Genomic DNA, 12,812 nt, shown 5'->3' with positions numbered 1-12,812 from the left:
ATTTGCACCTGGCTTTCTAGTTATTACCTCTTATTTTTTAAATTTATGTTCCGGCTACATAATTTTGTATATTTTATTTTATAATATATGGTCATGTAGATTTTCGTTTAAGAGCCGTTTTTAATTAAAACTACCGTTTCTATTTCTACGCGGTTAACATGACTTATTCATCTCGTTAAGGACAGTTTTGCAATTTACTTATCGTTTGAGGAGTCATTAAATATCGATGTACGGTCGATTCATTCTGGGAAACGGCGCAATCAGCAGGCGGTCATCTTCCGCTGATCCTCCTCGACGATGCACGATGTTCCTCGTTCTTTCGTCTCTTCTCCGGGAGAGCCCTTACCTTCTGTTTTATTTTCCCTTACTCTCTCGCCAACTCATTCTTTCTCCTTCTCTCTTCGATTCCTTTTATAACCAAAGCGCACATTCATGGTTCTGCGAAACCGTTGAACCGAACCATCTTTCTTGTTTGTCGATTTTCAGCTTGTGTCGTGTGTGTTGTAAATTCGTGAGAACGCTTTCGGTAACAATGAAATACTCGATCGATATAGTATTATTTTTGGCACGATTGATTTTATTTGGTTGTAATTTTATATGTATTATACGAATTGATGTATATACGTAAAATTGTTTAACTTATTTTCCAGTTTTATTGCGCGAGTAATTGTAATGCGGACGATCGTATGGATGATGGTAGTAATTCGTTAGAAATGTCGCTTTTTCATGCCTCATTGTAGAATTTTATTTATCTAAAACATGCACAAATTAAGTCATTTTGCAGCGCGAAAGAATAATAATTTTTGTTTCGCGTGAAAAGACATGCGACTTTCAGTGCTCGAATTAACCATCCGGTCGATTCACTATACTGGTTTTATTATATTTCATCTGGTCTTCGACTTATAACCTCTCACAGTATTGGTTCTATCTTTTTTTTATGCGACAAAGTATGGCATTATGCTGTCCATTTGTGAAAATTTGAATTGAATTCGAAGTTCGAAGACCTCGAGACACATCCGGTCATTGTCTGAATCGAATGATAAATTGTTGTAGCGGACTCAATGATTACATTAAACTCTAAAATTTATACGAAATATTTCCTAAAAGATAAATTATTTCCTCCGGCCTACAATTTCTTCTTTACATTAGCGCGGCATATTTTTAAATCTTGGTGCATTTCTGTTCCTACATTAGCCTAATCGATTTATATCGTTCTTTGTACAAGCATGTTATAAAGAAATTACGTTTGAAATATTTACGAATCTTTTTACCATATTTTCTTTGTACTTTCTATTATAATATAATTAAGATATAATGTTATTACATAAGCTTTTTCATTTAGAAAGACAGAGACTGGAATTGAGTTCGAATTATCGAGTTAAAATTTAAAAATTACATTTTATAAAAAAGAGATTAACATTTTGCTACAATATTTTTCTCTACTTTAGAAGATTTTCTCGGTCATACGGTTCGCCCATTTCAAAAGGACCGAATGAACGCCTTTAGATGCTCTTGTAGAACCGACGAAATCGAATGGAGCAAGGGGTGTACGCGTAAGCGCGTGCACGGATATGTCACGTACGTTGTGCGCGATCTCAGCATTGGTCGCCGGCAAGGGCTATTTATAACATTCCCGGTGACACGGGATGTTACATAAGCTTACATTATTCATATCGCGCTTTTATGCTTCCTTCGTTACGCGCGCACGCGTGCGTGCGCGTGCGACGAGTCGACGACAAAGTGAACCGAGTGTGCGTGTACTCATTAACGTACCTACATACAAAGAGCTCCACCGGCTCGTCATTTCCTTTTCCGAAGATCACCGCGAAAAATTTTTTATTTGATTTGTCATTCTTGACGCTTCGTATTTTTCCGTATTTTTACCTAATTCTCACATGCTCATATACATATAAGATACAACTTTTGACCAACAGTTACCAGCTTCGGAAAATATCTGTTATTAAGTAATAACTGAATGTGCACATATACTATGAAAGATCTTTACAATTTTTGCTTATAACGATGTGCGATTTAATTGAACAACTTCTCTAATTTATTTTTAAGAGGATTAACAAACAAGAACACACACGTTTTTATTTAATTAAATCTACCCTTAAAATACTTCTATAACATTGGACGGAACTATAGTCAGGATATGAAAGTACTTAATATTAAACTCAGCTATTTTATCGTCGCGCAGCTATTTTACACTTCATCATTTAACAAAGTGGAAGGTTCAAAATATTATGTACCATGATGACATAATTTTCTTAAGTATCTATAACGAGATTCAAGAAAATTCTGCGAAAGATTAAATATCGATCCGCGCAAGCTCGCGAACTATATAAGAACGTATTTTATTATAGAGCAAAGAATAGCTGAGGTATTTTCTAGGAGTTTATTTATTTGTCGGAATTTATTTGATTACGACATATAGCACGAACGCCACGGGGAGAGGGGGGGATTCGTTTAAATTGATGACAGAGAGGAAATGAAGTTGCGCGAACTAATCGGGAATTCTTTGGGCTTTTAACCTGAATTATGCCACGAGGAAGTCTATATAGGTACGCGCGCTGCGGGAGTCGAGATAAAATCAGTCCGCGATACTTCGCGGAAAGTTTTAATATGCCGAAGAAATAAGGGAGGCGTTTTAATAGACGGTAAGACGGAAATAAAATTATGCAGGATAACTCACAGTCGAGATGCGCTGCACGTTTTATTTACCTTATCCGGTGTGATCGCGAAAAACGTGCTCTATTGCATAATTGACACTTTATTGACATGTTTGCGCCAAATATAGTTAGTCTTGGATAGTCGTCTATGAGAAGCAGTAAATAAGTTTAGAATAAAAGAATTTTGTCCCTGATCACCTCAGAATTTATTATTTATTAAGTCATAAGTGAAGAGATTTATTCATTTATCAATACCGGGCAATATTTAGTAATAATGACAGTAATAATATTCGACAGCTATGTTTATGTTTCTTGACTACTAGCGCGTAAAAGCTTTATAATTATATCTCTCTGGAAATTGTAATTAATCCGACATTATTGATACGAATATACAATTTACATGTCAACGCTGATCGGCAATAATTAATGCTGCCTCACGAGTAAATCATCTTCATGTTGACATTTACGGAAATTTAGTGATTTTAACATCAGCTAATTTCTGATATAATGTAATACTGCAGACGCATATTATAACATTGTTTAACATCGAAACATGATGGTTATTTTATCGTAAACGTAATGACATTTGAATGTTAAAAATACTATTAAAAATGTATCCGCTCATATATGATCCATATAGCTTTATTATTATAAACAATAGAGCATTTGATGACGTTAATTGAACTTGGTCTTTCGTGTGATTTCCTGCTTGATCCGAAATAACTATCATATAAAATAATGTGCAAAGTTTTGCACATAAGTTGCATACTTACAAAGCATACATAACATACATGCAGCAATTTTTATGCTTCTCTCAGATGCTCGCATTTGTAACGATTTATACAGAAAGGCACGCGATATGTATGTGCATTGAAAAAATGCGTGCTAATGGTAAAAATGGTATACTGACCGGCAGAAATGCCTGGACATAATACATATACATATACATATATGTCATATACATATCAAAATGTCCAGGCATTCCTGCCGGTCAGTGTACATGCTAAAAACTTTCCAAAATGCGCGTGATAGACTACTGTTTTATTTTCCATTTTTCATATCGATCGATTGTTAAAGTCGCGGGTACAAAGTTGGTAATGTAAAAGATAAACTTAATTATGTTAGGTATGAATAGATAGATTACGATTTTTAAATACAACTCACTTTAAACTTGGCTTTTTAAAAACCTTAGAAGAATCATTTACTTGAAAACTTAAAAGTGTGGCCCACATATGTATATGCAAAACGATTCATAGAAATAGGTATATCCAATATAATGCACTATGCAGCTAATTGGTAATTTGCGATAATATTAAACTTGTCATTACGCGAATCTTTTAGAAAGAAGTTGTAGAAAGCTGAATAGGATTGAGACAGGAGGCGTGACGACGTTTGCAAGAAACAATGTAAATAAAGCGCGAAAGATGAATTCTAGCGTTCTCTGACCGATTCCAGGTACAATTAAAGCAATCCTGGCTACTGTTACGTTCCGTTCGTGGAAATCCTGGGAAGATGGGCACGCACGAGAGGAGAAAACATGACATGCATTGTTGGGAGAAAAAAAGTTAATTCATAACGCACTCTACGACGTATCTGTCAGTTACTCGACCCAAGTAGATTTGTGTTGCACCTATCGTGCAATAACGTCACATTTCTACGAATACCAATCCTTTATTATTCCTTTTGCGTTCCACGGAATACCGGGTTACGTCAAATCGAATTGAATTCTTGCGAACGGAAGCTCTTACGATCGAGGCAAACGCCAGGAAACTCAACGACGATCCCGCCGGCTCGTGCGTTGTAGGATTTTTCTCGGAGAGACGTCACGCTTGCATCGCTCGTGTATTGCACGCACCACACGCAGCTTCCTGCGACGCCCACGAGCGGTCACTTACAATTAGCGTTCGAGTCAAGTATGTGACTCGTCACCGGCGCAAATTGCGTACTAGCAGTCGTAACTGTCGCGGCTGAATGGGACTTAATGATAGTGGCGGTTTAATTCATCAAAAAGGATCCAAATAATCTCTCTCCTTTCCTTTTTTCCCTTTATTTCTTCCCTTCAATGATATCACGCTGAGTTTAATGGATGTTTGTGTCCCTTAGCGTACACGAAAGTGCTGTGTTTCACATCCAGGCTTATTTGACTTTTCCCCGCTCTCGCATGAACGGCCCAACTAGACGATCAAATTACACGTTACCACGGCTCGTTGAGTGCGCGACTCGTTGCGAGACGAGAGAAAGAAAAAAGAGAATGACAGAATAACGAGATAGAGCGCATCGACGAAACTTCCCCTATCGATAAGACCGAATGATCGCGCGGAATTAAATAAGCGTATCATTAAATCCGTATGTCGGCGTGGATGGCGAGCTTGCTAATTACGCACAAGTCATATATACGCGATAGACATCTCGGACCGGCGCGGCGGGGAGTATAATTTTCACCTCGTTAATTATTTAATCAATATAACGCAAATTTTTTAACGCCGTCTCTTCGTATCTCGAAAGAGCATCAAGGCTAATGGCTCGCCTTTTCCGCTTCATGGATCATTAAGCCGTTATTAGCAACGATTTTATTTCCATCTCGATCTCTGACACTAACCCGAACGTTGACTGCGTTTAATCGACCTCTTAATAATTTATTATGTTGATCAAACGTCAAAATGCCTTCGAATAAGAATCTTCGAATTTATTCCGATCATTTAAGAGATAACTACGAAATATCGAGAAATTGTTCTGTCTAAAAGTGATCATTAAATTTTATTATATAAATTCAAATTTGAGATGTTTTATCGATATCCTCAAATCAATGTTTTAATAACACTAAAAATTATCGTCTTAATTTTCGAGAATTCTTTATTTCATCGTTAAAACACTCAGCTATATATTTCAAGTTTAATCATTATATTATTGCTGTTAAATGAATTGAACTGTATTTCGATAGTTTATCGAGAGGAAGAATACCGTTCGGCGATCTCGACGCCTCGCGAATGCACCGGGGAACCGAGTGCGTGCAATTACAGGCTTCTGGCAGGGCAGTGTAACCGGCGAAACCAATTTGCGGTTATACTTGGAATTCATGAATGAGGCGCCACGTACAGTGGTTCCCGCCTCAATGAGGTCTCCGTGTCGGGCAAACTGGGAATCGTTATTGTCCATTGACATTCCGGAATTTTCAGCGTCGCTTATTCCTACACGTCAGACGTGCACGTCGAGCGCGGCGCAGTTATTAGACCTCTTCCCGCGGTTGTACGGTGTTTGAATAGTAAAGAAAGCGCAGTCATTGACATTCAGCAATATTGTAAAGTAAATAACGTAGTCGAGAGAAAACAAAAACGATTGTTTGTCGAGAAATCGTATCAAGTTTGTACTACATATTTTTCTTAGCTTTCAATAAAATTTTAAACAGAGATTATTTGACCTGACTTGCATGTTTCGATAAGCGCCAAACAATTTTAATATTTCTGCTTCTAATAAAAGTAATCTCATTATAAGTAGTCCGCCAAAACGTGAGAATATGCAACATTTTACATTATAGAAATATATAAATGTCTTGCGATGTAATTTAAAGATAGTAATATTTCTTACAATTTCTATAATGAAAGGCTTATGATAATTATTTCAATAGTATTAAAAACTATGCATTTTCACGGAAAGTATTTGACGTTGATTATTATTCGACAATTTGAGCTCGAATAAAATTGCATTTACATAGGGGGGGGGGGGAAGATCGCGACAATTTCAAGGTACTTGCACCGCGTCGTATGTCTTCACCGTTCTATCTGCTTCCCACGTACGCATGAGTTTCTCTCTAATTTAATACGAGTCACTCCAATTATAGTCGTGCCCACTAGCCGCGAAACTCGCGAAACAAAATTGCCATGATACCCGGAATTTATGAATGGACCGACGACGTACCTAGTTTCGCGCTCATTAAGAAATTTCCGCGAAGCGTCCAAGGAGCGAGAGAGAAAGAGAAAAAGAGAGGGAAGGAGATACAAAAGCTTGAATTAGGCGCGATGTTGCGCGTCGCTGAGTGATTCGTTGCATCTGTCGCTTTTCCTATACATCAACAGCGGGACAAAACAAATGGGGACATTTATCAAAGAATGTAAGCAATTCGATGATTTTGCGCTCGCCAACTGCGAGCGGGCGCGAGAGCGCGCAGTAATTTCGATGCCACTCAAAATAAAATTCAGCGAAATTCTAGCTAAGAAACTGGCCGTCCTAGGATCCAGATTTACACAGAGTCATCGTCGCGTTTTATTCATAGGCACCGACAGGTGCCCAGAATATCGCCGCCTATTTCGCATCATACACCCTGTATGAGCGAGCGCGACAGCTGCGCGAGGCTATTGCGCGCGTCCACATTTTGTTGAATGTAATCACGCGACATGCGTGCGACGCGACAAACGCGGAATCCGTGAATGAAAGACCGCGCTCGGACGATATCGACACGGATTTAATAATTGGTTGGCAGGCGTAAATATATTTTGCACGGGCGCGCGTATATCGCTACGACGATTGTTGCATCGTTCTCACTCGATCTCGATCGCGGAAGCGGGACGCGCCAGATGCAGGAATCGCACGAGTATGTGTTCACAAAAACCGTGATCGCGGCATTGACCGCAAAAGAGAGAAGTGCCTTTTATCCTCTTCGTATCTTCTCTCGCGTTAAAATGCCTCGCTTGAATTTTACAAAGAGAGACACCTGCGTGCGGTATCTCAGGGCATTTCGAAGAAAAGAGGAAACACGGCTGATTGAAGCAGATGCGAAGAGGTGTACTAATGGAGGCTGAGAGAGACTAAAGTAACATTAAAATCCCAAGTAGCGTCCGAGACGGTAATGTACGGTGTAAAGGTTACAAAGCGATTAATTTATCATGATGATTTAATATTCTTATCACCGCCAGACGTGATTTTAAGCGCTTATTAATGTCTCCGCCATTCGCGAATGCTTCGTCTTTACGTTATTTCGCCGTGTAATAATAATAGTTCGCGGGGTTTGGATTGTCTGAGATATATTAACGCGCGGACAAGCTGGCGCCAGACATCGCGTAATACACGCCGGGATTATCTCCAGATTGTGTCTTAATATCACGTAAAAATATAAAATTGACTCTCGCAACAGCTTTTCCCCGGCCAAAGGCTAAGACACACTTGCATCAGTGACATCCAATTACATGTGATAACATATTTTCGTAAGAATACGATATCGCAGGCGCGAGACATGTATCGCTAGCGCGCGATACATGTTGTTAACGAAGCGAGCAGCACTATTATATAATGCTGGAGTTTCGCGAGTGTTGCGACCGTTGATTATATTGAAATGTCGACAACGAACTAATCTCCGCGGCATTGCCATTTACATTTTACATCAACCGATCGATCACGTTTGGCGATCACGCTCAAAGCGATAATTAACGTAATCGCCAGTACATAGAAATAATTATCTGAAGGCTTTGACAATAAACGTCGCTATAAATCATTCGCTTGCGGTGACACTCGCGTGAATACCCGAGCGTTTGCCCCGGGTATGTCGAGAGGCAATATCGAATGCAAGACTTGCAACAGGTCGACGTAAGGTTGGGTCAGTTAAGCTTACTTAGGTCACGTCACGATGATTGCTAGGCCGGCTGCTCGATGGTAGTCGCTATCTGTTACATAGAAGGCGAAATAAACCCCGCGAATGACTGTCGCTCACGCTATATCCACCTGTTGAGCACCGCTTATGTCGTTTTTCCTATTGCTGTCACCTATCGCGATTACCATCGACAACTTTTCATCCACGATCGAATAATGCGCGTGAAGAAGTCGAGGAAAAAAGCAACATTTTGCAGTCAGTGCAAGTTTTCACGTAATTGAAAAGATGTTTGCTTTATTTATGTTCGAAGATGCTCGCGGAATAGAGAAAATAAAACTGGCGCGATATATTAATTAACTTCGTACGTTTGTGCGAAAATTTCCGCGTTCCAGCAATATTTAATTAGTAGAGAGCACGCACATTAATTTTGAAACTGCATTAAATGTGGTTAAGTTGTTCTAGCGCGACTGCAAGTCCAGCGCGCGCGTTTAGATATTTTTCAAAATTGTGCATTTAATTGTATATTTCTATCTTTTCTTCACATTGCCGGAAGTTATTATCGCGATTTATTATCCTATTCATTCGCGAGAACTGCAATACGATTCTCTTTTTTAAAAAGACGGTTTCTTCGGAAGCATGGGCTCGGCTTCTCCCTAATGTGTCCTGACGATGAATGGATTCGAGAGATATATGATAATAGGTCGCGTCGTTTTCAACTGCGCGAAGATGGGATTCGCAGAATACTCGCGAATTATTCCGTGGAATAATAACTTCCACGAAGCGAGGCGGAGTCATGAATCGCCGCATAGTTTCCATTCATGGCGCGGCCTTTGAATCAAGATCTCTGCCGATGTTGCGTTCAATAGCGGCGGTTGAGTCATTTCCGATAAGATAGACGGATTTCTAGGAGAAACAACGCCAGAGAGGAGGAGAGCTCGCGGATTATTTGGCGCCCGATAACGCGCGAGAATGCGAGAAAACGCGATGGCGTTACTCTTTGCGAAACATAGCCTTGATAGCGCGCGCGGGCATCGTTCATTTCCTACTATATATATAGCACTGCAATTGGAGCGTATTATTATTTCCGAGAACATTTGTTCCAAGTCTAGCATTTGCGTTTACGTTAGTATACGAATTTCGATAAATGTTGACGAATTTATTTGCACGATATGTGCACGGTTGCATATTTGCACGTACGGATGCACCGATGCAAAAAATTTCGATTACATCGAGGATCTGCGATTTCGTATGCGGGCCAAATATCCTGTCGCGTTTCACCGATAATTCAACGCTCATTATCATTCATATTCCACCGCGGAATGCTATTATAATTGCTCGTAACGGTAAACGTGCGCTAATGATTTATCACGACAAAATGATGAAGCGCGGATGAAGCTTATCTTGAATTATTATTTTTCTTCGACTCATACGCTTAATAGAGATCTCCTACGCGGACCCAGCCCCCGGTTCTCTAAATAAATGCCACGTTGCCTCGTCGCCCATCAGCGTACACACGTGCTATTAGACACGTGATGGCTTTCTAATGGCTCGTTTAATCTCGCATTCATTTGAGATTCAACGATCGCTCGAATCTCTCCGCGACCGTAATACGGCGGTGCCCTTTATCGTTGCGCAACCGTAATGTCGAAGTTGCAAGGCGCATAAACGCAGAGAGGGAGGGAAATGAGGGAGGTAGTATTACGGATTACCGCCCACTATGATCTCATTAAATCGCGTTGCGTGGAAAATTGCGTGGAATCGATCGTATTCTCTCTCTGCGATCGATCATCGCACAGGCGATAAATTATCGGCGTGCTTGGCGAGTCGGATTTTCGCCGAGCGCCACGCGATCGTGAACAATAATTAATTAAACGAACGTGCACAAACGCGACTAATTTGGATTATGCTACACCGGCTGGCCGTTTCGCCAACAGCGATTTGGAGAATCCATTTCTGCGGTCGACGTGCGATTCCATGTCTGTGAATAACGCGTCATTTGAAAAAAAAAAAAAATAAATAAGAGCATGGTCGAATCGAGTATAGCACATTTTGTTCCGTCAAAATTATTTTCTCGTTTTCTCAGAAAAGCAAGGTAACATGCGCGTGTACGTCAGCACTGAACTCACGACAAGCAAATAATTTATAATTTGCAAACTAAAATTTGCGACTTCGATGTGGCAGCGTTAAATTTTACGCTTGATTCATCGAAAGATGTTATAAATCAAGCAAAGAACGTAGACAGACATGAGTGAATGGACATGGGGATAAACATGAATGACGCTGCGATCCTAAATTTACATCTTTCTGCAAAGATGACTGATTCGCACAAACATTTGGACTTAGCAAGCCCACGGATCCGAGCTCAATACTTTGTGGATGCTAACATCATTCTATATCTATATATTATACATACTTTTGTGGACGATAGTGCGACAGACAAGAAAAGTGGAAGCAAAATACAACTTAATTTAAGAATAACAAGAATAATAAAAAATAGATTTACACATATACATGTTTGATATAGATAAAGCAAAGTAGCGAAAAAAGCTATATAGAGTTCATTTGTATCTTTTAATTAACAAAAAATACATCAACGAATCCTTCCTTGTCAGTACATCAAAGCAAAAGCCCACATTCATTCGGAATAGTTGCTTGGTCTGCTTTGCCTTAATACACATCTAATGTCGGTATTAGAATTGCACGACGAGACGCGAGGCAGTCGCATTTAGCGAGAATACGAACATTTGGCACGCGGCAACGAGCGCGTTGCACCGCCAGCGACGTCTCGTCTCGATGCTCTTTGTCAGTAGGTATATCATTTATCCCGGGCCTGTATCTCGTTGCGAAATTACCCGGAAAACGACGAGGTATTATGACGTTTCTCGTGACAACTTGAATCCAATCGCCGATGAGAGACTTGTGAGTTGTACGAAGTCGCGGTTCAAAAGCGTGGCGGCTCCGTGATGCAATAATAAACTGCGGCGGCGGATCTCGACGAGACACGGCAAAGGGCTGCGGGTCACGTAGGATATACACACCGTGACCGTTCTTCTCCTCCAGCGAGCCGGCTGGCATCAGGTTGTTGATTCATCGATCGTCCCGAGCGGTGATATTCCCCGTGACATTTAAACTATCCAGCCGGCCACGCTCGCTCGATCTCTCTCCGGAACGCTAATGCAACTGTTATCTAACAGCGAACCACATGAGTATTGTACGTAGTATAATGATACGTAGTGTGTAATTATTTAACTGGTTTATATTTTATATCGCAAAACGCACGTAGTATTCCTCGCGCCGAGACCATCAAATCACGGTTTCTATGCAACATATTGATGCATACATTTTATATTTATATATATGCATGTTTCATAATTTTCACCGCTCCAGTTTTCAGTTGTAGAAATTTTAATTTATAATTTTGTTTAATTTAAGAATGCGATAAGTTTTGATTGCAGATTGACGAGCTCTGACAATATGTTTAATTGCGATTGATACAATTAATTATGAATGTCGTATTACTTTTATTGTTCGGGAGGATACTGCGAACGCCACATTTACCTCACAATTACCTTGATTGAGCATGCACTACCGTCGCACGGCGGTCGATCGTTGTCTGGCGGTAAACGACGTGTCACAGTGACGAATCAGGAACGACGGGATACCGCGGCTTGGCAGATTGACCATTGACGCATGTGCCGATCTGCGAATGTATGCATTTGTATTATATACCTTCCTCCCACGTAAAGAGACCGTGTGGACAGACGGAGGGAATACGTACGTGAGGTTACGAGGTTGACCATGCGACGCCGTCCCGACGTTACCGCACGTGCGAGCGTGGTCGAGCGACGACGCTACTCTAATTCGAGATGATTTCATGGCCGCTTTAATGTTTCGTCTATTTATTCCTCTCAAGGCTGCTCCGCCGGTGAATTATGTCGCATGCGCGTTACGGAGGTGCACATTTACGGTACACCGTCGTCCCACGAATTAATCTTGCGTTCACACACATATAGCACCACTATCTTTATTTATAACATATGTATATGCAAAATTACCCTGTGATAATTTATTAATTTCCTTTTCAAAATCACGATGAATAAACGCAAGAGTCTACGGAATAACGAGATAGTTTCAAAGAGATTGACGTTGACATTAATGGCTTTTAAAATAATTTTCGAACAGCATCAATGGCAATATCTCGGTTGTGTGCATATGTGAAAATCATTATGCGAGCGCGCGAGGCGAGAGATGCGATAAAAGTGCATGTGCGTCGCTGCGTGAGATTGTGCGTGCGCGAAAGGCCGATCGCGAGAGATTCATTCGCGCGTAAGGGAGGGCGAGAGGTCGCTCGCATATGTGAGAGGGTGAGAGATCGCTGGCGTGTATTACTTCCAGTTCGATAAGCATACGAACGGCCGCAAGGGTGATGCAGGCGAGGATGTCGTGTGTGACGTGAGCAGGTGATAAAAATTTAATTAATATTAATCAAAAACATTTAGTTAATTGGATTTCTAATGTAATTTTACACGCGACGTTAATTTCTCGAATCGAATCCTATA

General features: G+C 40.5%; 1 protein-coding gene and 1 long non-coding RNA gene across 2 annotated transcripts in view; one reads left to right on the top strand and one right to left on the bottom strand.

The window, feature by feature from the left end:
* Positions 1 to 12,812, top strand: part of LOC112460342 (cullin-3-B-like) — a 124,766-nt gene that overhangs the window by 60,979 nt on the left and 50,975 nt on the right. The gene's annotated exons all lie outside the window — the stretch shown is intronic.
* On the bottom strand, positions 11,350 to 12,707 carry LOC112460344. The gene is made up of 3 exons (XR_003041432.1): positions 12,032 to 12,707; positions 11,823 to 11,953; positions 11,350 to 11,440 (listed from the first exon to the last, which is right to left on the bottom strand). It is a non-coding gene; the product is annotated as an uncharacterized LOC112460344 (long non-coding RNA).

This window comes from Temnothorax curvispinosus, unplaced genomic scaffold (assembly GCF_003070985.1).
Source record: "Temnothorax curvispinosus isolate PA1 unplaced genomic scaffold, ASM307098v1 QBEX01010452.1, whole genome shotgun sequence".
Taxonomy (NCBI): Eukaryota; Metazoa; Arthropoda; class Insecta; order Hymenoptera; family Formicidae; genus Temnothorax; species Temnothorax curvispinosus.
The sequence above is the reverse complement of the archived record's forward strand: the minus strand, read 5'-3'. Positions and strand labels throughout refer to the sequence as shown.